The 27431-nt window shown below is 41.8% G+C and overlaps 1 long non-coding RNA gene across 1 annotated transcript; it reads right to left on the reverse strand.

Moving 5' to 3' along the window:
• Nucleotides 1-3562: 3562 nt before the first annotated feature.
• Nucleotides 3563-21570, reverse strand: LOC133273996 (uncharacterized). Its single transcript, XR_009744991.1, has 2 exons — nucleotides 21455-21570; nucleotides 3563-3800 (listed from the first exon to the last, which is right to left on the reverse strand). It is a non-coding gene; the product is annotated as an uncharacterized LOC133273996 (long non-coding RNA).
• Nucleotides 21571-27431: the final 5861 nt, after the last annotated feature.

Genomic DNA, 27431 nt, shown 5'->3' on the forward strand with positions numbered 1-27431 from the left:
GATGGGTCTGAAGGATTAACAGCAAATCCTCCTCGACCCAGCTCAAGCAGATGGGCGGCATGTGTCTGATAAATACTAGGACAAGGTCTGCTTCCTCGTGTTTCCAACAGATAGACGGTATACCCTGTAAATTAAATTTAAAATGGTGGCCCTTTCAACCCTTAGAATAGCAGAGGAAAAGGAATACAAATGATATGAATTTCCTATTTCTAGCACATTGTCACACCACTGAGTCAAACATCACCTGTTGGGTAAGTGGTACCTCCAGGGAAGGCTGGGTCAGTAAAATGCTGAACTTACTGAGAGCACAATGTGTGTGAGCCCCTATGTGTATCTGCTGCATCTCCTTGCTGATGGCTTTTATTTGCATACCAGTTTGCAGAGTATCCTCTTTCCAAATGAATGTCTCTTTCACCGACTGTTGCAATAGGAGGCAGACACCAAGTTCCTGGGTGTGCAAAGTGCAACGGGGTTGTGCTCAGTTCCAGAGCAGAGAAAGGGCAATTTTCCCCAGCTTGCAAGTGTCAGGAGTGGTGAACCTTGCTTCTGCAAGGACAAGCCATAGAATTGGAGGGAGGTCTCCATCCTACTTTTGATTGCTCTGGTAGATGTCCTCCAGGCCCATGGATTTGCCAGTTCCTTAGCAGGCAAATTTCATAGAAAATTAATCAAACCCTTTCTCCTTTCTTTGTGCCATTTTTCTTTTCTCTATTTTTCTTTTTTTTTTTTTTTTTCTTTTGAGGAGGAAAAATACAGGCATTTTTAAGTATTTTGCTTTACCTGTCACTCTTCTTGCTATTTCTTGCCCCTAAGGTGGTGGTCCCTCAGGAACTGCCCATGGACAGAAAGATTTGTCTACAATTGCACTGTGCATGGCTACTGCCTGACAGCATTAGTGGAAACTGCATTTCCCCGCTGACCTTGCTGCTAAGCTGGAGACTGCCAGTGACTGTCACCTCCAATGACACTGCTTAGAGGGTCCTTGTCAGAACAATTACCACTGATATGTCACTATATCCTCTTGCAGAGCCTTTGGCTCCTGAGTCAGGATACCTGTGATATTTGGAGTATTGTGTTTAATGGCCAGATTTCAGGGATGTGGGATGCTTGTGAAGTCAGTGACTGCATCTCTGCAAACCAGGCGAGGAAGTGGTGGGAGCAATGCAGAGGAAGCAAGCGAGGATGTCATTTGAAGACCCATTTAAAACGGAAGATGAAGAGACTGGGTCTGAAGATACCTCTTATTAGAGACATCAGTACATAATGGAGAGTGGGTTTTATTTTTCTAAAGCATTGGGTTTTGCACTTAGATAGTTTAGGCTATGATTTAAAGAAGAAAAAACAGTTTGACAGTGCCAAGCAAGTCAGCCAGCCTTTCCTCCCAGGACATTCAAGAAGCTGCAGGGTCATATCTTCTGCAGAACCCTTTGTAGATAAGGTGTTGTGGGATGAATGCTCATTTGAAAGGGTGATAGGAAAGGAAAAAAGGGAGAACTAAAAGGAGTTTAGAATGTCATAAAGCTGGTGGACTAAACGTTCAGCTGTTCCAAACCAGCTTGCTCTTGACTGTGGGTGCACGTGCATCATGTAACACAGCTAAAAATCTGATTCACAAAATCAGAAACAGTGAAACAGACAGGAAGCATCCAGCCCATCTAGTTTTTCCTGGTCAAGTTTTGATTGTTTCTGGACTCTGTTTCTGCTAGTACTTATTTTTAATTATCTAGATTACACTTTCCTCATTGTTTCCTACAGCAAGATCACTGTGGGCCTAAAACCCCACATTTCATTATGCATCACTCATCCCTTGGGATTGTAAAGTACCAATGTAGAAACAATTTCTTTTATTATATATACCATGACAGCTCACCTTTAATCCTCATGATAAGAAACATTTAAACTTCTTAATAATAACTTGGAAGTTTGAGTGAGTAAGTGAGAAACAAAATCATTCACTGACTTATTTTTCCAAACAATCACAACAGTTTAGAACATGAGTCAGCAGTTTTCTTGGCTTGCCAAAATTATTTTCATTTTCATCACTTTTGCTGTCTTTTCCATAGTGTCTGCTTACACAGCTGTGATACTGGAGTTAGCTAACTTTATATGGCCTAAAAAAAGGAAGCTAAAAGATAATAATAAAGTGGAAATGCAAAGTTACGTTGTCAGATAATGTAGTGTTCCTGACAGCACACACCTGTGTACTCACTGAATATTTCATTTGCCTGTGTGACGTAAGCATATACTTTAAGCCAGAGGCTGCATTTAACTGCTCTGTCACAGAGCAAAGTAGGGCTCAGTTGCCAATTTTAAAAGCGCAGATCTGTTCTGTTGGAGAACTGCTCAAAGAAAACTTCTTTTTTATGGTAAGTGGAAAACCTGATGTTTAAAGGAACGAGCGCAGGATTTTTTTTTTGTAGCTGAGAATGTAGCAGCTGAGCAATTTGTACTGAATTAGTATATTTCTCCTTTTTTATTTTTTTCTTTTCCCATCAGGATTGCAGTTTTAAATGTTTTCCAGATGGATTTTTCTGGGGTTTGTTAAAAATACTGAATAACAAAAATGTACAGTTTTTTTGCTTTCAAGACTGAAAACTGGTTTTCTTTTTCATGTAAAACTTTTCTATCAACATATTTATAGTGGGTTTAAAGAAGGTTTAAAATTATAGTGCAGTTAAAAGTAGAGAAAATTTCACCCAAACTGTTTTATTTTCCTTAACAATAGCAAAACACAGCTATCTGTCTTTTGTCTTTTCAAACAAGTTTCTGTGAGAGCTGTTGAGAGCTCCTCCTCTCTACCTTTCCTACAGCACTTCTCCAGTGCCTGCTCAGGTTTCCTGGCTGTGGTGCTAAGGGTGAAAAGACAACAGACCTACTCCTCATCCTACCAAAGCATACCGAGGGAGAAAGAAATGGCCCTCCTTTTTCCTCCCTGCTGTGGCCTGTGGCTGAAGAGCAGGGAAACCCCTTAGCAACCCCTGGCAACAGGTAAGCTGGACAAGGTACAGGAGGCTGCACCTCCAGCCTGGCCACGCATCTCATAGAATCACAGGATGGTTTGGATTGGAAGGGACTCTAAAGCTCATCCAGTTCCAACCGCCCTGCCATGGCAGAGACACCTTCCACCACACCAGATTGCTCCAAGCCCCGTCCAACCTGACCTTGACCACTGCCAGTGATGGGGCAGCCACAGCTTCTCTGCGCACACTGTGCCAGCACCTCAGCACCCTCACAGGGAAGAACTTCTGCCTAATATTTAACCTAATCTGCCCTCTGTCAGTTTAAAGCCATTCCCCCTTGTCTGATCCTTACATGCTCTTGTAAAATGCCCCTCTCCAGCTTTCTTGCTGACCCCTTTAGGTACCCTTCTCCAGGCTGATCAAGCCCAGCTCTCTCAGCCTGTCTCCATAAGACAGGTGCTCCAACCCTCTGACCATATTCATGGCCTCCTTTGGACTTGCTCCAACATGTCCATGTCCTTCTTATGCTGGGCACCACAGAGCTGAACACAGTATCTCTTCCCACGGAAAGACCCCACAGAATGGATAAGCCTTAGGAACAATTATCAAGAATGGTGATTTATTCTCCACTTTCAAGTGATACTGTGAACCTTTTGAAGCAAAATGAGGTGGTTATTTTTCTGTTGTTTCTTTTTTTACCAGGGATTCCCCAAGTGGATGACTGTCAAAGATTTTAATATACTGCAGGCACAGCAGCTAATTCTCAAATCTCTTGCAGAAGGATCTTACAGAGGGAAGCTAGGATGCAAATCCTTTTGAAGGCTTTTTCCATTTTGAAACCTATAAATAGGAAAGTAGGGCAAAATGACTTTGACAAGTTTAGACCTCACCTTCTTTAATTACTCTCTTTGGATCAACAACCTGACTGCAAATGCTTATCTTCTCCACCATTCTGCACAGGTTTGGAGTTTATTTTTTAAGAGCAGTGCATGACAATTCTGCATATTTTTAATACCCCTAGCCTCCAAAGATTTCCATATTCCAGCCAATCTTTAAATTTATAATTGATATAAATGGGGAACAGGGTTTATTGCCTGAATTGTCCTTTCCATGTAAAATGTCTGTCCATTTTTTCTTCTTTAAGGATGGTAAATTTCCTGCTAATGCTGTTTTTGCATTTCTTCTCCCTTTTTTAATAAATGTGAAAATTTAAATTCATTGTGTGTTGATATTGATTAGCAATAACAGTATCTACTTTAAACTACTAATACAATAAATTAATAAATTAGTTGCAAAAATGTTGGTTTTATAGATGTTTAAAACAAAACATGTCTTGTTGCTCCTCTATACTGTATAATGTTCCTTTAATATGTAAGTATTGCATGTACACAGTGTAAAGAGCAAGCTAGTTTCTATTACTTTACATGGGGCACACATGAAAAATGGCACAAGTATGATACATCTGTCTGAAGACCTGAGTCTTGGATATGGTAAGGTGCTCTACACCTCTCCGCAATATGAAAGGCTGTAAAACATATTAATTTATTATACCATTTTGTTTACCATAGCAATATCCAGTCTTGATGGATTGTTGTGGTTTAACTCCAGTCAGCAACTCAGCCATGCAGCCGCTCGCTCACTCCCTCCACTTCCTCCCTCCCTCTCGGGGAGGGATGGGAAGGAGAATTGAAAGAATGTAACTCTCATGGGTTGAGATAAGAACAGCGCAGTAACTAAGGTATAACACAAACCACTGCTGCTGCCACCAATGATAATAATGATAAGGGAAATAACAAAGGAAGAGAATACAAGTGCTCACCACCTGCCAACTGGTACCCAGCCCGACCCAAGCAGTGATCTCATCCTTCTGTGTAACTGTCCCCAGTTTATATAGTGGGCATGACGTGCTGTGGTATGGAATACCTCTTTGGTTAGTTTGGGTCAGGTGCCCTGTCAATGCTTCCTCCTGGCTTCCCCTCCTCCCTGGTAGAGCACAAGACTCACAAAGTCCTTGGTCAGAGTAAACATTACTGAGCAACAACTAAAACCATTGGTGTTATCAGTGCTGTTCCCAGGCTGAAAGTCAAAAACACAGCACTGCACCAGCTACTAAGAAGGAGAAAAAATGACTGCTACTTCTGAACCCGGGACACTGATATAGGAGAAACACTGAGTGCAGGGGGAAGGATTTGAGGAGCTGTGTGGAAGTTAGTTTGTGTGACTGGGCTGAATGCGTGAGCCACCACCATCACACAAACTTGCTGTGAATTGTTGTCTCTGTGGATGACAGGTTTCGTTATCCATTTATGGAATCCCATGCTGTTATCAACCTGGCATGCAGTACCTGGGGACAGTCATCTGTGAGAGCTGCCACAAGGAAGAGCGTGTATTTGACAGGCAAGCAAACCAGGACCTAGGGGCAGCTCAACCCAGAGACCTATGGGCTCAGCCCAGAGGCAACCAAGCTGAAGTGACTAGGATAGACATCAGAAGAACCAGATACTAAAGCACCTATCTCACTCCAATTATTAACAGGACCCACAGATGGATGGCTCTGAGAGAGACATCTCCAGACTGGTCAAGGATGCTTTACTAGATGTGTTGGGGGAGGGGGGCATTGTTCCTTCCCAAAACACCCAGTCAGTTGCCAGCACCTCTAGTAAATGCTCGAGGCAATGTAGAAATGTTCCAGCCACTCCAGCCAATGAGCTGGCTTTATTTGGAGCTCGGCTTAGATGCCCCTATACAAATGCCCATAGCATGGGGAACAAACAAGAGGAATTAGAGATGTGTGCACGTCTACAGAAGTATGATATAACAGGCATCACAGAAACATGGTGGGATGGCTCCTATGACTGGAGTATTAAAATGGAAGGTTACAGGCTCTTTAGAAAAGACAGGCCTGGCAGGCGTGGAGGGGGGGTTGCCCTTTATGTTAGGGATAGGCTGGGGAGTATGGAACTCTGTCTGGGGACAGGTGAGCAGTCAACAGAGAGTTTGTGGGTCAGGGTTAAAGGGAATATAGCTATGGGAGACATTACTGTGGGGATCTGTTACAGACCGCCTGATCAAAGAAAACCTGCAGATGAATCATTCTACGGAGAGATAGGAACAGCCTCACGCCTCTTGCCTCACTTCAACCACCCTGACATCTGTTGGAAGGACAGTGCGGCCTGGCACAAGCAATCCAGGAGGTTCCTCAATTGCGTGGAAGACAACTTCCTTCTGCAAGTAACAGAGGAGCCGACAAGGAGAGGTGCTATGCTTGATCTTGTGCTCAGCAACAGGGGAAGGGCTCATTGGAAAAGTGACGCTCCAGGGCAGCCTTGGTTGCAGCAATCATGAGATGGTTGAATTTGAGATCCTCAGGACAGTGAGAAGAGCATGCAGCAAGCTCACTGCCCTGGACTTCAAGGGAGCAGACTTTGGCCTCTTCAGGAACCTCCTTCGTAAGGTTCCATGGGATAGAGCCCTAGAGGGCAGGGGGGCCCAAGACTGTTGGTTGATATTCAAGGATCACCTGCTACAAGCTCAGGAGTGTTGCATGCCAACTAGAAGGAAGTGCAGCAGGAGGGCCAGGAGACCTCCTTGGATGGATAAGGAGCTGCTGAGGAAAATTCAAATGAAAAAAGAGGCTTATAAAAGGTGGAAGCAAGGACAGGCGGCCTGGGAAGAGTGCACGTGAAAAGCAGCAAGGTGCTTGGTGACAGCCAGCATGGCTTCACTAAGGGGAAATTCTGCCTGACCAATGTGGTGGCCTTCTATGATGGGCCTACAGAACTGATGGACAGGGGTAGAGCAGTTGATGTCATCTACCTGGACTTCTGCAAAGCATTCGACACTGTCCCACACAACATCCTTGTCTCTAAATTGGAGAGACATCAATTTGATGGATGGACCACTCGGTGGATAAAGAACTGGCTGGATGGCCACATGCAAAGAGTGGTGGTCAATGGCTCAATGTCCGTCTGGAGACCAGTAACGAGTGGTGTCCCTCAGGGATCGGTGTTGGGACCGGTCTTGTTCAACATCTTCATTGCTGACATGGACAGTGGGATTGAGTGCGCCCTCAGCAAGTTTGCCGATGACACCAAGCTGTGTGGTTCAGTTGATACCCTGGAGGGAAGGAATGCCATCCAGAGGGACCTTGACACACTTGTGAGGTGGGTAGATTCCAACCTCATGAAGTTTAACCATGCCAAGTGCAAGGTCCTACACCTGGATCAGGGCAATCCCAGGCACAGCTACAGGTTGGGCAGAGAAGAGATTCAGAGCAGCCCTGTGGAGAAGGACTTGGGGGTGTTGGTTGATGAGAAAATGAACATGAGCCAGCTTCAGTGTGCGCTTGCAGCCCAGAAGGCCAACCGTATCCTGGGCTGCATCAAAAGGAGCGTGACCAGCAGGTCAAAGGAGGTAATCCTGCCCCTCTACTCTGCTCTTGTGAGACCTCACCTGGAGTATTGTGTGCAGTTCTGGTGTCCTCAACATAAAAAGGACATGGAACTGTTGGAACAAGTGCAGAGAAGGGCCACGAGGATGATCAGGGGACTGGAGCACCTCCAGTATGAAGACAGGCTGAGGAAGTTGGGGCTGTTCAGCCTGGAGAAGAGAAGGCTGCGTGGAGACCTCATAGCAGCCTTCCAGTATCTGAAGGGGGCCTATAGGGATGCTGGGGAGGGATTCTTCATTAGGGACTGTAGTGACAGGACAAGGGTTAACGGGTTCAAACTTAAACAGGGGAAGTTTAGATTGGATATAAGGAAGAAATTCTTTACTGTAAGGGTGGTGAGGCACTGGAATGGGTTGCCCAGGGAGGTTGTGAATGCTCCATCCCTGGCAGTGTTCAAGGCCAGGTTGGACAGAGCCTTGGGTGACATCGTTTAGTGTGAGGTGTCCCCGCCCATGGCAGGGGGGATTGGAACTAGGTGATCTTACAGTCCTTTCCAACCCTAACTATTCTGTGATTCTATGATTCTATGATTTTGAACATCGTTTTGCTTATGAGTCCCACTGTGACATGCAGTAACTCCATCCGTCTGTCCATCCAGCCAAGAACTGCAGGGCTGGAGGATTATTCCCTATCTCCTACACAGGCAGGACAAGCTTTGCAGTAGGTGCCCAGTGATAATGGTTTACTCTGGTTTTCAGGTACCTTTCAGCTGGTTGTGTGGCCATCTCTCATGCCTTGTGGTCCCTTTGTTTTTGTAGTTATGCATTTTAAGAGTCTACCCCTTACACTTCTTATTGCATCTCTCCTTGTTCCTGTTAGATCAACACATTAATATGGGCTGGGAACTTCTTCTAGAAACAACTTTATCTGACTCAACAAGTTTTCAGTTCACACATTTACGCATTCTGCAGTGATTTACATCTAAACCTCTGCAGGTACTGGAGAAGGACAATGAGGTAAATGGTAAACAAGCTTGCACCATAAACTGTGAATCAAAATACGTTCCTGTAATGTATGGTCTTTGGCTACAGCGATTTTAACTGTGAGCACACAAAGGCTTTACATGTTGCCAGGAGAAGTGAGAGGAGAGAACTCACAAATCTAAGAAGAGCATGCAATACCAGCTGTAATTCTATGCTGTCCCATGCCATTATTGCATATAGTTTGAAAGCTTAACTGCTAATGTTACATTATTTTGAATTCTTTGCTTATTGCTCACATTTGGACAGATCACACTGAATTTGTGTAGTTATGTGAATGATATTACAATTCATCTTCAGTTCTTTAGAGGGTTGTAGTGTCAGCTACCACAGTCAAGGTCTTAGAGTTCAAGTTCTGTCCCTATGTATTAGTACGCACGTTCACTATTATATGTTGGCTGCAAAACTGTTCTTTTTTAAGCTTTTGATACTATCTCCAATCACAAAATATTAAAGCAGCTAGCTGTTTTTTAATCTGATTATTTTAAAGGAAATACAGAAATACAGTTGCTGCAGTTTCATTGTTGTTCTGCTTTTATTTCTTCAAAAATTATGATCTTTAAAGCAAGTATTTTAGTTTATTATTTACAACAGGGCTCTGTAGAACAGGAGTAAGTTCTGGTGGTCCATTGTAAACTAATTGAGGATCTGGCTCAACTGCAGTAGCATCACATCATTGGTGCCTCCAGTCTGGTGGCCCCAAAACCACCAGGCAAAACCACTGGTTCAGATGAATTAGCCTGGTTTTGAACAGCATTCTCTGGTTCTTCACCACTGCCTTTTTATATTATGTTGCATTGCACAGAGCCTCATGTGTTGAATGTGTGGCAGTCAGCAGCTCCTCTTTGCCTTGGGGACCCTGAGCTTTCTCCTCTAGGCAAGCAAGTGTGAAGCAAAACATGGGGACTGAGGGTTCATCTTGGAGCTTCATCCAGAGTGTCTCACTATTACTGTGTGCCTATCTCCTCTGTAATTATGCTGCATGTTGCAGCCTTGCCCTCAAAACAAAAAGTCAGCAAAGTAATATCTGACCTGATCCCATCAACAAATGGGAACATTGTCTGGACTCATTTGTTTATTTAGCCAAGAAACCTCAGAAAGATGCAAGCGAAAAGAGAGGTTCATGGTAATTAATCTCTTTGGAAACAATCAGGAAGCTTTTTTTTTTTTTTTTTTGAATAGAGGAAAATCTTGCTGTCTGATGTCTGTAAACTGAGAATTGACATCAGGGTTCTCAGGACACTCAGTAACTTTTTATATGTTCCCACTGTATATACCTGTGTAGAAAGACATTCAGAGACTGCCTACATCAAGCAGTTAGCTCTCACCAGCTGTCCCAGAAGGTGTGTCAAGCTAAGTGCTGAAATCACTGCTAAACTTTGTAAGTCTGTCTTTCTTGCTTTGTCTCCTGTTTAGTGACCATCAAGATGTTTCATGTGTTCTGGAACAAAGCATCTGGGGGTAGAGTTACTGAATAGTTTAATTATACATATATTGTTGTTGCTTTAGTAAAATAGTGATGGGAGACCTTAGCTGGGGCCAGGGAGCTATGTGGCAGAGAACTGGCAAAGGCAGAAAGATACTGGTCCTGCCCTGAAGAGCCTGGAGTTAAACCAACACTGTTAGAACTAAACAACACACAGAGCAAAACATGTGAAGCTAAGGTATGAAACAACACTATAAAGCTGAGATCTAAACAACATTTGTGCAACAAAGAGGGACTTCTGATCCGAATTACCTTTGTAGATCTGTACCTCCTTGTACATCAACAAGACACAGACTTTTGGAGGGGTCAGAAACCTCCTAGAAAGGTGTTGAGTATCCAGGACGTCTGTCTGGATGTGCTGGTTCTCAGTAGTGAGGATGCACATGTATCCAGGAGCTACCATATTTCTAGGGAAGGCGGAAGTGAATGGAAGGCTCTACCTTTTTGTCTTCCTTGTATCTTCTCAGTCAGTGGTTATACATGTCCATGAATGTGCAAGGAGTGCAGAGCCTTAAACACTAACATTTAGCCTCTGTCTCCTTTTTGGGTGGTTATTCTGTGAATCCCTTAGAATACATATCCTGCGGACTGGAAGTTAAAGGTAAAAGCTCTCTGTCACCCCCTTCCTCATCAAGTTTTGTGAGCAGTGTGTTCAGCAGTTATCTCTCTCTTCTTGTTATTACAGTACTAGACATCTCTGATCTTTTTTGGGTAATCTCAGCTGAGGCAGATGTGTAAAATGCATGGAAGAAAGCCCTTCACAGTTCCTGCAATGAGATACTGAGGCATAGAAAGAGGCATTTATCTGCTAGTGGGAAGATAACAGATTTAAATGTAAATAGCATATAACAGGGAGAAGGGTGTGCACTCTATACAGATATATTGAACAGCTATAATAATTCAGTGGTGTCTTCCACAAAGCTGGCACAGAAAACTCTTTCATGGCATGCATGGCCCATTCTTCTTTCAAGAGTTCGCAAATATTCCTGGGAAGAACATAAGCTGTCCTCTGCTCCTCTGGGTTGCATTTGATGCAAATACTGGAAATACAAAGTGACTGCTTCTGGTTAACTGACCAAGGCAGAGTATCTTTCTATATATTTTGAGGTAAATGTATGCTTATACTCCCTTTTATTTTATATAGCCAAAAGCTGTGGCTACAGTTTTGTTTTCCTAATCGTGCATCCTGCTTTCTCTGGTTTTAGTAGCTCTTGATTATGGTGCCCCTGAGTAATCGTTCAAGGTAGGTTGTTAGTGTAAGCTGCATTGCAAGGTCTGTGTCTACTCAATGTGTTGCTGGCTGCAACAGAGGCCCCAGACTAAGGTCAAAATTATTATGTGGAGATTAAACTGTAGAATTTAATTATGTATTCTGTTGCTCCTAGTACATTTATTAATTTAGCAGTACAAACTGACTGGAGCTAAACAAGCAGGGCTGATTAATTTGCAAAGACATCTAGGTAACAGATTGTGATCAAAGTGGAGACCTGATCCTGTTAGATTGAAATGTGTTGTTTTGTGCTACATGAAGGACATAGAGCAGCATGGTTTATCTTTATCAATGCTTTACTCTGAAGGAAAGGAACAAGCTTGCAGATATAATCAGCGCTGAGGCAATGCCACTCAATAATTACCCACTGTCTCATCATAATCCCGGAACTAAGCCCCTACCCAATCCATCTGGGACACTTTTCCATCTATTGCACAGCTCAAGAATATGTGTGTAAGCTATTACCTCTGGTTGTGCTATCTGTCCCCAGAGTAAAGATTCATAGCAGTGACCAATTATCTTGCAGGGGGCTTCTCTTTCTTTCTGTATTTTTTTCTCTTTGCTACTGAATCGTCCTGTATTTCTTAATTATAGTAATGGCACATCAGAGCAGTGCTACCTTGGTGTTCAAAAACCTATGCAACTACAAAGGTGACTTTCCTTGTCACTTGTAAAACAAATGCTAAAGCAATAAGGATGTAAGAAAAGCCTGTATTTATGTGATCAGACATCTGAATGCAGGTTGTATGCTACAGGTAGAAGTTACTGTTCTTGGGAGGATGATAATGACCAAGTTTGCATGGCAGCTAAGATTGTGGAAGATCACAACCTGAAACACTTATTTGTAAAAAAAATATGGCAGGGGAACCAGTGGCCAAAGCATGGGTTTGAGGTGTCATCACCTTAAAAAGGATGGAGAATAGACCAGATTCCCATTCTTGCAGGCACAAGGTGCAAAACTGCATCAGTATGCCAGCAGTTTCTCAAGTGTATACAGCATGCCCCCATTGCCAAGAACAAAGACATCTCTTCAGCCTGAGCCCCAGTGGTCTCAAAATTCAAGTCAGTGTATAAAAAGGGGAGCAGAGGAGCTTCATGGAGCTCTTTGCCTTAGACTAAGCAGGATCAACAAGGACAGCTGCATGGTCTTGAAAGTCAGGACACTTATCATGGATTTAAAAGGGTCTGTTGTGGTGCTCTGTATTGATAATATGGTGATTCTCTTGTACTAGGCAAAGATGAAAAGTGGAAGGAGAAAAGAGATGTCAATGACTTGTAAAGGATGAAATCCCAAAGAACAGCTTTATGTGATTGCTAGAGAAAATGTGCAGATGTGAATCAGGTTTCCTCCCTAAGACCTCCCATCACGAGAAATTGCTGTGAAGTCTACTCCATGTCTGTAAAGTGAAAACAAAACGCTCTGAATCACAGCTCTGCCCGGCACTAGTATCACAAGGGCTAGAATCAAGAGATGACTCTAAATGTCTTTTCACCTGTTTCCTCATGCACAGCCATGGAAGGGTATATATACCTTTCCCTTCCTATTCTTTCTCTCCTCTACCTCCCCTAGGAGCTAGCACGCATACTGATACTGAGCTGTGCAGTCACTGTTTACCTCATGAACAGCGGCTTTTGGCCGCAGTGAAGCCTGGGGCATAGAGATCCTCAAGGACTATGTGTTCTCTACAAGCAAGTATGAGAAAGTATAGGGAATTAAATAGAAAGCCTGAGAAATGAAATGTCCCAGCTAACAGAGCAGACCAGTGATAAAAACAGGGAGGCAATTCTAGCCTCCCTGTGTAGCATCCTTTACATTCTTAGAATTTAATAACAGAGACATTCATACCATGGGAATGTCATGAGTTGAGCAGAGGAATCATATTAATGTAAGTGGGACTCTTTCTAGATGTGTCAGTTTACATATAGAGCAGAGTTAAGTGCAAAGACGTACAACATTGAACTGATCTCTGAAGAGAGAAATGAGTGGGTTTTTTTTCCAAAGACCAAGACATAAATCCATATTGTGGTGCTCTAACAGGTGGCCTTTCTTTGAAGGAGAAAGTTGAATGAGGGTGCTGGATGTTAAAAAATGTTAAAAATATTTTAAGCGTTCTTTCATCTAGATATGTCTTCTCAGGATACAACTGTACATGCTGCAGAACAAACACTCAGCATTTCCAATGGACTCATCTTCTAGAGAATGAGATCTTTAGAGATCTGCAGTTTTATTATTATTTCTAGAATGACTCACTAATAGAAATACGTTTCGGGGGGGTAATTTTTCCTTTTGTGATAAATAACCCTGAAAATGACAAGCACAGTCATCACTAGCCATGGTCATGGAGACTGGCTAGACCTGCTCCAGATGGTAACCATGCTGGCTAACTTCCTGTCAATACTCTTAACAGCTTACAGACAGGTTTATCAGGAACGTGAAATAACTCAGTCTAGACAACAGAGTCTATCAGGCATCTAAACTAACAGAAGGAAGATAGAGGATATTCCTGATTTTCTTTTATCAGTTTGGCTGCCAGCTTCAGACCTGATATGACCTCTTCTCTGTGAGACAGAAATTGCTTATACTAGACTATGCTGAGCAGTACCCTCTCTATAGAGACTATGTTTCCTCCTACTTCCGAGCCAAAATTGCTGAGATTTATTCCTGCAGAAATAAAATTGCAATGCTCAAGCCTTTCTTCTTTCCCCATCAGTGTCCCCAGTCCCAAATTTGTCCTTGTTGAGTAAAATAACCTCCCCAAACAGGCCAGGTTACGAGTTGTCTTTGATCAGAAAACAACCTTCTTTAACCCTCCAAATATTCTAGTTCCCTGAATTCTTGCTTTTTGTATGATCCATGCTCCTGGGGTTCAAAGTAGACCACAGCTCATTTCTGCTTGTGTGGATCCCCCTTGTTTGTAGGAATATGAAGAGCTGAGTAGGTTGCTGGGGGCTAGAGGCTTGTTTCTAATCTGGCTTTTGGTTTTTGATATTCACAATATACCCAACGTCCAAACACGTCAGTGACTGCTGTTGTCCACCTCATGGCCAATGTAAAACAGCAGTCCGCTTGGAAAGAGGGTTAATGATGATGCTGCCTTCTAGTAGTCTTTTCAGCAGACTGAGGGGTGGTCAGAGAGTACTGTGTCATAGTAACTGCCTTAGGTGAAATATTTTGCATGAATCTTGTAGTCACGGTGCTTTCGATAGGCTGATGTCTTTGTCTAAGATTATTGTATCTTCTTCCCATTCACATTCAATCAGTGCTGGGTTTCCTGTTTTACTAGTTAGCAAAAAATGAAAAACATTGTAATAAAATATGCACTACTGCCACATATTTTCAGCTTTATTTCTTTCAAACCTCCCAGTTCATGCCAGCTTCTCTCATGACTGATACTCCTCTTCAGGATGGAATCAAAGATGACTTCTATCCTCAGTAGTAGTATACCTTCTATTTGGTCTTATGGGACCGCCTGCAGAAGCCTAGGATCAGTTTGGATAACAACGCAGGGCCCTTGTTCCAGAGTATACCTCCATCTCTACCATTTGATAGAGCTGGGCTGAGAGTTCCGTTTTTTTAATTTTATTTTATTATTAGGCTTCATGGTTGAGGGATATTCATAAATGGTTTATGATAATTTATCAGCCCACTTGGGTGAATATTGAATTCTGTATTTCACATCGCATGCCAATTTCCCATCTGTTGTATTTGAATAATATGCAAGTTAGACACTACCACTCAAGTAATCCGTTTACTACCAAATCAATATATAGTACATATGGTGCTGTTCGGCCCACAGATATTTATTGTAGGTCTCTTTGGATAATTATCTTATAACTCCCCCTGTGTCCTGGTTCTGTAAGCCCTGATCCTGCAAATGCGTATGTACATGGCCAGCCTCACATGTGAGCACTTCAGCCATGTTAACTGAAGCTTTATTTGTAAAATCTTAAAAATCTTTTGTTCATGGCAGGTTTCATTTTTCATAGAGGAGCACCTGTATTGTGATGGCTATTTGTTGCAGATGATGCTGATCTTTTCTGTTCTTTGCCAGTACTTTCTGTTGATGTAGATTTGCATACTGTCTTCCACTGGAAAACAGTTTCGGGAACCTTACTTTATTGAAGGCTGATGTTATTGTTTTGAAGAGAAGACAGTCAAATATCTTTACCAAAAAAACCAAACCCTTGGTAAATTTTCTTCAGAGAGGCATTTTGACACTTTTTGGTGGAGGGGTCATTTTTAAAATGTTGGTTATTTGTGATCATTGTAAAAGAAACTTGCATTTTAGCAGTCGTAAATTGGGACTGAATTCTAACAAATACCTCTAGAAAGTGCTCAGCTACAATGCTGATATGAGAAGATGCTTTTAGCCCTATGGTGACATTATACTTCCTTCACCAGGCCACTTTGGTGTCTCAGAAAAAGTGTTTCAGGGCTGCATTTCCCAGAAGAAAATATGAAATATTTTAGAATATGTTTGAAGGAGTTTTAAAATATTTTCTGTTACCCTTGGTACCAGAAAGCTCTCTCTACGTGGCTGCACCACATGGAACTGAGATTTAAAGAACAAACAACTCAATCTGGACTCCTTCCTGCCCGAGGGAATTCTGTGAGAGGTAAAAGTCACAGAGTCTTTCCCTGATTCACCAGGGCTTGAGGCTGCTCAGCAGTGTAAGGAAGATCGATTTTATTTGCCCTCCTCCTTAAGACATTAATATGCAATTTTACAAGAGCAAAACAGGGGCTGGGCGTGAGCTTGGAAGGAGGTAGGGGAGACATGGCAAGGCTTAAAGGGTCAATGGGTATGGCTGGAAGCAGGAGATCTGGTTTGAAATTAATGTGATTTAGTTTATCAGTAATACTAATGCTGGTTTAAAAGGCATTGTCCAAACCTTTCTTGTCTGCATCCTAGCTGACTGTCTTTGTGCTGCTTTCTAAAGTCAGCAGGTTTCAGGGGCTGTGGGAAACTTTGTGGGGATGTGAAGAAGGATAGAAACATTAGAATTTGATTGTGTTTGGGCAGGGCCAATGGAGTCTATCGCTTGCAAGGTCCCAGGCTGACAGATGCTTCAGGTAGTGGGTTCAGGACTCCATTTTCCTAATTTTCTTGCTCACTCTAATCCTAGCAATGCTTGTCTCTGCTTTTGGTATTTTGAGGTGAAACTAGGTAGAGACTCTACCATTAGATCCTTTAGGCACAGAAGTATTTGTAAGAACTCCTGCTCTAACCAGAAGTTTATAGGCTGGCAGAGGCTTGGGCACAGCTGGCGATAGAGCTTGAGAACAGAATAAGACCTCCCTAGTGCTGGAGGTTTGAGAGAAATCTATCTTCCATCCCGTTGCTAGAGGTGGGCTTAGCAGATGCTAGAACTGAGTAGGAGAAGTAGAACTGGGAAATAGGCTAGAACTGGGTGGGAATTGTTAATGGGTTGTTTTGGGGAGTGGTGCTGTAGAAAGACAAAGCACCACATTTCAACCCTAGTAACTCCACGTAACTGCTGCAGTCACTATGTTTTCTGCATTAGAAAAGCATAGGAACCAAGCCTATGCTGTTATCATCTAGGGAAAAAATTCTTTTACACATCAGCAGCATTTCTTTAAATGCCTATATTATATAGGTAAGTTTTGAAAATAAGAAACAAATAAATACTAATGAATCAATCTGACAGCTCTCATATATGTAATAGGGCAAAGGTGCCCTAGCTCCAGGTAAGCAGAGATGAGTAATTAAAGGAAATAATTATTATGTGTTTGTTTAATTGAAAATTCCCGGAGGGAAAATGAAACAATTTTAAATAAACGCTTTCACCAGTGCATTAAAAATACATTTGTGATCAAGTCTGGATTCTCAGAGGCAGATGGGCTGGCTTGCAGGGGAACAAAGAGCTTCTGCAGCGACCCACTGCAAGAGTGTATTGGAATGGGATTTAGTTGTAAGGGGGAAAAGATAAAAATAAGGGAGTGATTTTTTTTAAAGCCTGAGCAGATGTTTGCAGAATTTCTCCGTGGTGGTTGGTAGGAATCACTCATTGGATTTTCTCATCTTCTGTGCAGAGCAGGAGAAAGAGTTTTGGACTTGCTAGGAAAATATTTTATACCTTCAAAATCTATATACACCAAAGTAGGTGTGTTTATGCACGGAAAATATACTCATGTGCTCTCCGTAGTTGTATCAAGATACATCTACCTATGAACAGGATTTTTTCAATGTTTCCTTGACTTTGCCAGGTTCAAAATAAGGTTTACTAGAAGTCCTTTTGCAAATCTCACCTAACGTTATGGAATGTGCTGATTATCTTGAAAGTAAAGTCAGAAGCAAGTCAGTTTTGGCTGATGGTTAGTGGGAAACTGGTTTTATATGTATCTAAACATTGCATTCAGCATGTTCTCATCTTAATCTGTTCTGTCAGCGTAACAGGGTGTGAGAATCCCTAGAATATAAATATGTAATTCTCTGATCTGTGCCTTTCAGTCTTGAAGTTCAAAGACTTTAAAACGTTACTGGCTCACAACCAACTGTTGACTACAGGCTAAGGATGCAATGATATGTCTAAAATCAAAACCTGATCTCTTCATTCTCCTGGGCCTACAGTGGAATACATACTAATGTTTTTAGTATGCTACCAAGCAATTATTATGATAAGTCCTGAGATAAAGCAGGCATGGTAGATGTTAAACAAGAATTTCATTCCTTAATGGCCCATTTCCTTATTACCCTGCAGTTATGCCATATTGCCCAGATCTAGAACTTTATATTTGTAAGTAGTTTCTTTGTCTTTAGAAAAGTGACTTGCAGGGTCAGATATTACTGCAGGCATTTCTAAAGGATTTTTCTCCCTCCTGCACACACACATTCTTCAGTCTTGTGTATTACATCCCCTCTATTTGGTTGACAACATAGTAAACAGTGAGATTTTTACTACGCAGAAGGTGCCTTCTTAGCAGCTCTGAGTCTGTGGGTGGGCTGAATTATGTTACTTTCTATGTTTTAATACTTTTTCATTCACACCTGTGAATATTGTCTGTGATCCTAGGCAATTAGATCCAGTCAAGCTGCAACTCTGCAAGTAACCTTGGACAAGACAAGACCTTGTCAAGTGCCTAACCTTCATCTCAACCCTCTTCTCAACAATGATGTGATTTCAGCTACAAGAGCTGTGACTTTTTGGTGACTGGAGTGATTTGGCAGAGCAGAAGTCAGATAGGAGCTGTTACACAATTGTTATATGAAAGTTTTGAGGGGAGGCTTATTCCTGAAACAGAAAAAGGGAAAAAGCAAGGTAGTCCGGGCATCAATTCTTGCAGCAATCCACGACATAACTCTGCCAATCTCTTAAAGTAGGTAGGTCTTTTTTTTTTTTTTAATATATATGCATCTATTTTCCACTTTCATGCAAGTCTACAGAAAATTTACAACATGTTGCATTTTTTAAGGGTTCTCTTTCCATTTGAAAATAACCTTAAACACTGGAGAAAAATGTGAATGACTGGAAATTGTCTGGGCTGATAGACCCTCTCCTCCCTCTGCTGGCCCTCACAACATATGCACAAAATATCCTTCAAAAAATGCTATTTTTTTTCCCTTTTATTGAAAGTTGAATTTCTTCTGTGAAATAATTTCAGAAAAGTTCAGGCAGATTAAAAATACGAAAAATACAGAAATTTTCAACCAGCTTCAATCCTTTGTTTTTTAAACTATTGAAATCTCTTCACTCATTAATTGAATTTCATGGAGATTTTTATCTCAGTGTCAGTGTATACATAGACATCTGGAGCAGTGCTCCTGAGGCCTCAACTAAACCTCTCCATTCTGTCAGAAGCTAGACCAGAACCTCCTCCATTTCCAGCTTGTCCCAACCCACCAGACTTGCTCTTACAACTTACATTCCTCAAAAGATGTGTGAATTCCCTGAAAAGGTGCCTCAGTTACCCCTGCCTGACTGTGTCATTTCCCTCCTTTTCCAAAGTCTGGCTGAGGCATAGCTGTGGATCGGTGCCATCTGGCTGAAGGTCAATCCAGATAAGGCAGAAGCCATGCTGCTTGGCAGAGACAGTCCTGAAGAATTGAAAGGCAGTGCCTACTCCGTCTATTAAAAGGCTTCATCCTTTTCTCTCCAAGTCATTTGTGAGCTGATGTAGCCCCAGTCCTGAACACTTCAATAGCAGCAATGTCTGGAAATGCTCTCTTTCTTTTTGGTCTACCCAGGTGATCACCTCTTTTCTCTGGGACTTTCACTTGGTTATCTTTGCCATTTCAAGGCTAATCTAAGGATGCAGGCCCTACCTTGGGCTACCCTGGAAGGCTGCTTGGAAGCGTCATCTAGCACAGAGCACAGCTGCCCATCTTATGAGCAAGGGAAACTGGCAGGAGCATATCACACCTGTGCTCCATGCTCTGAACTGGCTGCCAAGTCACTGCTGGGTAGCATCCAAGACTGGTTAAATATCGATAAAGCCGGAAATGAACTAAACTCTGACTGATCCAAGTCTGCTTTTCTGCCTTGCCTAGTCACAACACCTGAAATACCATCTGAGCCCAGATCTGTAGTCTTACGGCTGATGCCCTGCTTGATTAAGAATTTCCATTAACAGCCCACTGTTTTGTGAGGCCTGAACTCAAAGCCCGTGAAATCAAGGGGAATTTTCCCGTAAGCAAAGTGGGAGTGTTAGCTACAAGAACACTGTCAAAAGAGAGGGAAACAGGAGCAGAAATGCAAAGAAAAGGATGAATGCTTATTTTTGAGCTAGGCTTCCTCATCAAAGGAAGAAGGAGATAGATTTGAGAGGCTGTGAAAATGGAAGATGAGGAGATGGCTTCTTCTCCTGTTATGCTGACACAGGACAGGTATATTCCTTACTTATTTAGAAAGCACTTGCAATAGAGGACGCCTGAGAAATGTGTCTTACTATATTTGGTCTTTATGCTGATGCGCAGCATTGTCTGTGATAAAACCATGCACGTTAACTAGTTCATTCCTCAGGTTTCCCCAGGATCCTCACGTTTTAACAGTCCATGAGTAGACATGTCAGGCAGCAAGCAATGTGATTTCTTTGTAGTGATACAAAAAGGGGTTTGGGATTTCTCTTACTGTGTTTTGGCTTTTTAAGATCTCCATTCTGGGAAACACTAAGAAAACATCCCTTAGGTGAAGGAACTTCCAGCCCACACATGACTACCTGCAAATCATTGTGCTGGACATTTTATCACTGGGCAGAGACAAGTCTTGGTGATTCCAGCTGCCTGCCTTAGAGAGATGCAGACAGCCTAAAACTGCCGTAAGTGTGGTTCACTCCCTGGCCGTATTTCAGAGACTAAAGCAAAATCTCCATAATTCACTGACCTGATGAGATTTGTCTTCTCACTCTCCGCTATGCACAGATAGTGCAAAGCTCCTTCCAGTCTCCCTGGGTGGCTATGACACCATCATGGGCAAACTCTTTATAGTCCACTCACTGAAGAAGCCCCTTAAGGCTGCACAAACTGCAGCCTTGGAGTGAACCAAAAAACATTTTAGGCCTGGTACCTTGTTACTGGTAATGGCTATATACTATAACAGCAGGGCAGACATACAGTGAAAATTCTTCTGTATGTTGTTCCAATTTCTAGGTATCTACAGCATAAAGACTTCCCAAGACAGAGACAGTGTCTTTATGGCTTTTTAGATTGGGGTGAATTTTTCTTCCATTAATTTATTTGGAAGATTTTTAATTTGTAGTTTTAGCATCCAGAACTTCCTTTGGCAATGAATTCAGCAGCTTAACAGTGAAAAAGTTATTCCGTTCGTTTGTTTTGAAGCTATCAGATGATCAATTTTGGTTGATATTCCCATGAGACAGTGCATAGTCATTTCGGGTCACCTTCTCCATTCCTCTTTTCATATTATAGACTCTAATGATATCCAACTTCATTATTTTCTTTTTCAACCTGTCAGTTTAGGATTCCTTCTATAGAAGCCATTCCTTCAGCAAACATTATCACCCACCTCTTCATCCTTTTTTATATCTAAATCTTGGCCTGGCACGGTGAGATGAGCATTGTATGTGATGTTTAGGACATTAGGCACACCTTCAACAGGAGTTTCTACATGCAAAATATTGTTCAGCTCCCTTACCAAAGGCACCTGTGATGTGTACAAGTAAGCCAACATCACAAATGGGACATCGGAGAACTATTCTGAGTTCCCTGCCTGAGGACTGTCTCTACAGCAGCAGCCTCAACCAGTGTGGCGACTCTGGGATGTGCGTCTGCAGAGTTTGCAGTTATGAAAGGGTAAGAAAAAAAAAAATTGTTAAGAACATAGAGGTACCTGCTATCAGCTATTTGGGTACTCTCAAGGAATCTAGGTATACACTGTAACTCAGTAATGAATATAAAAGTAGCTCATTCCATCACACGGGCTGGAGAGAATTTCATGCATGTGCTGGGAAAAAAAAAGAGTCATGATTACTAAACGCTCCATTTTCTTTTCAAGACGCTGTGCTAGTCTGAAGTGGTGTATGTATACATTTCAAGCAAATGTGTACTTTGTCTTCAAATGAACAGCTTTCAAAATGATCTTTGGTTAAGCTCCCTTTTATTTTTATCTTTTATTCGCCTACAATGCCAGCTGAGGTTACCCATCTCCCGACAGCTACCAAATGGACTCGTAATTGTAAGGCTTGGTGATTTAATTAGACTCATTCTAAACACTCACATTTTTATCAATTAGTTAATGGGCTAAAGAGAGTCTTATTGTTGGAGCCAGGTCATTTGGAAGCTGGAACCTTCGTGAGGGCAAGAAGCTGACGAACAACAGCGTTAATATCTGTAATTAACCTCACGAGTCCTGGTTTGTTCAATTAGGACTGAACCCCCTCTCCATCCATATGCCTTTCGTCAGATGGGCTTTTAATTTGAAATAATTGTTACAGAAAAAAAAAACAAAAAAACAAAAAAACAACAACAAAAAAAACAAATAATGGCTTCTTTTTTTTGTTGTTGATTTGTTTTTTTTTTCCAAATACAGACACATAAAAACAAAAAGCACAATCTTGACATACATGCCTGTGAGCTATTTATTAAAGCCTAGTTAATTCACAGCTTCCCTATAAATAATCATTCTAGGTTTTTAAAGATTAACAAAGCTCTTGGTAACAGATATTGTGAGATCTTTTCAAATTGATCCTCATCTTGTAATATGTATCTGTGTCTTTTTTTAATGCTGTCTTTTCTATGAAAAGAAGTTGGGGTTTTGATTAGCTTTTGCAACGTGTTACATGTGATTTCTGTGCTTTGGAGAATCTAATACATCTGGTACTTGTTTTTTTCCCAAGGACGAGCTGTCTGGGTTAAATACATCTGTTATAAATAGTATAAAACAGTCTATGAGTGTTATTACATAACTGCAGTAGCTTCAGCATGCCTATGTGTGTATATTAAACACACACATACATCTATGATGTCTAATAATTTCTATTGCAAATATTTAAATATATATGTTTCTAAATGAGTATATATTTACATACACACATCAATGTGAAGATCAAGCTTTGCTTGTTGTGTTGCATGTGATCCTTCTACCTTTCAAATTTCAATTATTCAATTGAAATGTTTTGTTTACATAGCTTATATATATGCAAGTATGTGTATACAAATATATGCATATAAACATAAAAGCCCACTTTCATGGCTTGCTGAGACAATAGGCACTCTGCACATCCTTAATCGTGAACATAATGTATACACAGTACACATGCCCTTAACACTTATTCCTACATTTTCATTTTCTTCAACTTACTCATCTTTATTCCAATTGCCATTTACAGATAAATCCCAGAACAGACATAGATGATTTTTTTAAGCTGCCTTTGAATTCATTCAGTCAAAAGAGAATAAAATTAATTAGAAAGATTTAAGGATGGGCGTCATTCTTACAGGGTATTTAGAAGAGGGTCAGAGGTAGGTAAGAGGTATTAAAAATATCTCCTGGATCACACTAGGTTCTCAATCATAGGCATTCATGGCTTACTGCTTCTACAGAGAAGTATCTTTACCCAGCCAAGACCTGCTCAATTCTATAGCCAAGTACCTAATTCCACAGAACTTGCGGGGTTGTGCAGACACATAAGGGGGAGGCTGGGTGTCAGCAGCACCACTGGATTTGGCCGTGGTTGGGATTTCCCTTACGAGGGAGGAATTCACTTCAAAAATGTGGTGCATAGCTTGGGCCAGCCTGATGCCTGCCACTCAGGAGGGCTGAGACCCAAGCCGAGGCAATATATAGGTGCTATTGAGCCTACACAATAATTGGAGACCCCAGCCTCAGCCTCTGTGGAGTCCTGGAGGCCCTTGGGCTGTACAAGGGCCAGAGACCTGGTGCAATCATATAGTATGACCACGGCCATCAACCCAGCCCACTGCCACCCCGGCAAGCCCAGGCTCAAACCCAGGGAGGATCACACTCTCTCCAGCGCAATCATTCCCATCACAAAGCATGGTGTGTTCAATAATAATTGGTCCCAAATTAAGTGGGATTAAATAAAAGAAACAAAATATAGCATAACTGCCAAGAAGCCAGGCCTTATTTTTTACACAGTTATCATTTTTTTAACACCACCAAAGAAAGAGGCAAATTGTTGTGTAAAAATACGTGAAAATAATAATGGTCCTGAAAAGCATGTTTTTCTTCTCTCTGGCTGTTACAAAAACAGTTGACTACTGAGAAGCAAAGAGCAAATTTGCAAGAAAGTGCATAGCACAATAACAGCAGTGACTGTTAGGGGGAACGGTAGGTGCTTTGTTATTTAAGGAACTTCACTGTAATTTTAAAGCGTTATTTATAACAGTAATAATGCCAGCCAACTTGTTTCTCCCGTTTAACTTAATGCACAACCAGCCTAAATAAAAGACTACAAAAGCAGCTGGGAACAGTACAGTTTCCTACTGTAATTGTGTATACGTATCTGAACATCTGATGAGCAGTAGTCTACATTTCCTTATTGTTATAGTCAACAATTATATCTGTGCATGCTTCTCAGATATGGTGCTCTGCTGAGCTTCATAAATGCAGTCTTTGTTTTCTTAATTATTAGGCAGACAGCTCATTCTGTCCCATGTCCAAGTTCCAGACAGGTGGAATAAGGAGGTGGCATCTGTCTTAATATTGAATGCCACGCTTCCCCCATCTGCTGTAATAACAGTGCGGGGCTGCTTGGCTTCAGTTATTCTATTCTGCACACAACTAGGCAGCCATATGCCCTTATGTGCCGCACGTGCCACCAGAGCGAGCCGGCCCTGCCATGCAGCGGCGAGTGGGAAGGAGCCTCGGTGCAGGGGCTGAGGTCAGGCACGTGCTGAAGTCAGCAGGTGACAGTCAATACAGCTACTGAGATCCGCTCAAAGCACCAATAGAAAAGGCCTTCAAAGTCAATTGACAGAATAGAGCACGCTGCCAATCAAATTTTACAGGGCATACCTTCCAGGCTAGGCAAATAAGAAGATTTAGAGCACATGGCAGTTCATCGTTTATAATCCTGTCTTAGCCCAGCATGGCTTAGTGATAGTTCTGTGACAGATGATGAGCACATGACAGCTGGGGGATCTTATACAAACTCATACAGTAAAATTAAAATTAAATTAGTGACACACTTGTACACATTAGTTGTGCAACAGTTATGCAATCTGTTCAAGACAAACCATCTCTGATTTAAATAATTTATACTGATGCAAAGGTGGTGGGTTGTACATTTTTCCTCTCCCAGGAGGAATGCATCATTTGCACATTTTTAGCTTAAAACAGCTCTGTCCTGTTCATTCTGTTTGTCCTGTCATTCCTCCTTCATGGGGACTGGCAGAAAACAAGCAAAGATTTTTTATTTTGTTTTAAAGCTGAAATGTTCAGAAGGGTTGATTTGGTGGTCTGGGAGTATCTTTTTCTTTCTTACTGCACTGTGCAATTCATTATATTATGGTTGGTTTATTTTCCTGCACAGCTATACCAGACTGCCATTAAAAAAAATTAAAGCCAAATACAGACAAACATGTCAATCTCCCCCTACAAGATGTAGAGTGGGAAGGAAACCTATAAGATTTGAATGTTTTAGATGCAAGAGTATAATAAACTGGCTGTTCTTTGGCTCTTTAATCTGATAATCTTGTTACTATTTTATGTTTGTGTGTTGGAAAAAAGAGAAGTAATCACTGAAATGTTGACAGTAGATCTGCAGTTTGAAAAGACTCATAACTTTAAAGCTTAGAGGGCCTGATCCTTTTATCCACATGGGTTTGACACCAGACTACCTCTGTTAGCTTCACTGGAGTTACACTGATTTACGCAGTGTAAACATAGACAGGATTCGACCCTGAAATCCTTTTCGGAAGGCTATTCTATATACCAGCAGTGTGTATTTACTGCTTCTTCACAATCACAAAGCATTTCTCAGTCACTGAAAAACCAGCTAAGTCACATAAAGTGTTCTTACATTCTTGCGTAGCGAGACTGAGATGTGCGAAGACTGTTGTAATGCTGATCTATGCAGCAATAAATCAGGAAATGATATTGATTTATCAGCTGTAATAGTCTGGAAAAAAAAAAAGATAAAATTTTGGGCTTTTTTTTCCATTGAGCAAAATTTTTATTTGTTTGCTTATTTATTTGTATGTATGTGCATTTAAACTTAATCATGACCAGAGGATGATTTTGGGGGCTCCTAGCCATGGAAATTTTCACAGTTAGGAAAGGTAATGTATGTATGTATATATTTATGTATAATTGTGATTACAGGAGAGTTTGGGGGCTTCTGGTCATGGAAATGCTCAGTTAAGAAGGCTAGTTTCAGTTTTATGAACTGTCTCTAGATTAGGCTCCTATTTCATATATAGAAAGGAATAATCCATAATAGCTATCCAAATGTTCATCTAGTCTTTGAAAAAGGTCCAGTCTTTTGAAAAAGGATGGCTACTCTTCTACATTTCCTTATTTTATGTTAATAAGGTCAGTGAGAGGAAATTTGATTTTAAATTTATTTATTTACTTATTAATTTTATCATCCTTCTTTTCCCTGGGGGCTCAAACCATTTCCACCAGCTGTAATGCTCTACAGTTAAACTCAGCTCACCTGATGCTCAGTGAGGATGATTCACCTGAACACTCCTATCAGAAAGATGCAGATGGGGGCTGCATGGCCAGGTGACTCAGCCCAGGTGTGAGTGGAGCTGCAAATGGTCAGTTCTGCGCGTAATATGCCATGGGCTGTATGTTCCTTGTGCTGAGCCAGGAACAGTGCTGGTCCCAGCTACTGTGAGTGGCTCAGCCAGGACCTGCTCTGTGCCCATGGCAGTGCGTAGACTGAGCAAAGGCACCCAACTGGCCTGCCACCTCCAGCGAAAAAAGCTTCAGACCTATGCTGCAGTTCTGAAAACCAGAGAAGCGTCCCACATGCTCCTTACCTGCTGATTCCAGGTATTAATATTACATCTTCTACTGGCCCATCTGTGCCAAACAAATGCAGTGAGGTGCAGAGAGGCCAGAGCTTGTGCCTGTCAGACCAGCTCAGGACCCAAAGGACAGAGGCACATTAATGTGTTCCAGTGCTGGGCCAGTGAATCCCGGTGTGGCTATCATTGTTTGGTTACTCTGTTCTCTGACTCCAGACTCCACGTAGCTCAACCAGACCAGTTTGCTGAAGAAGCATGACTCAAGCTTTGTCTGTGGCTGAAAATGACATCTCTGGGGCACGTCCCTGGCTTGGTTTTGTCTCTTCTGCCATGCCATGCCATTTGACAGCCTCCAGACCAGGAGTCGAACTCTACATGAAGATAAGATTCAGCAAACCCATTCCTGTATTGAGTTTCATTTGCTCCCCAGTTATTTCTGGTCCATTGAGAAGCATTGTGTCCCTCAACTTGGCAGGTTGTGAGGTGCAAAAAGACACCAGTATCCTGGGTATGAAAGGAAGCAGTGGCCTGGGAGGAGAAGAGTGAGCTCATCTCTGCCTGGAAATGGTTACACAGAAGTGCACGTAGACTGCTGTGGTGGCCCCAGTACTGTGTGACAATCACAAGGTCCCTGGTACACACAGCTGCAAGATATTTTATAGAGAAATGTTTTTTTAAAAACTTTCAAGAGCTTTGAAACATGGCTTTCTTCCTGTTCTCTGTTTCTTCTCCCTGGGGCTGGGTAACAGCAGGTTTTTCTGGCAACATGAGTCCAATTGTGCAGGTTTCAGAAGGAGAGAAAAATGGTGTATAATCAATTGTATATAATAAAACTCAGGGGGAAAAAAGCCTTTTCCATGCTGCACAAT

Source organism: Pezoporus flaviventris, unplaced genomic scaffold, assembly GCF_033815535.1.
Source record: "Pezoporus flaviventris isolate CSIRO_AGI_PZ_B2104156 unplaced genomic scaffold, CSIRO_AGI_Pfla_v1 ptg000035l, whole genome shotgun sequence".
NCBI classification, from domain to species: Eukaryota; Metazoa; Chordata; class Aves; order Psittaciformes; family Psittacidae; genus Pezoporus; species Pezoporus flaviventris.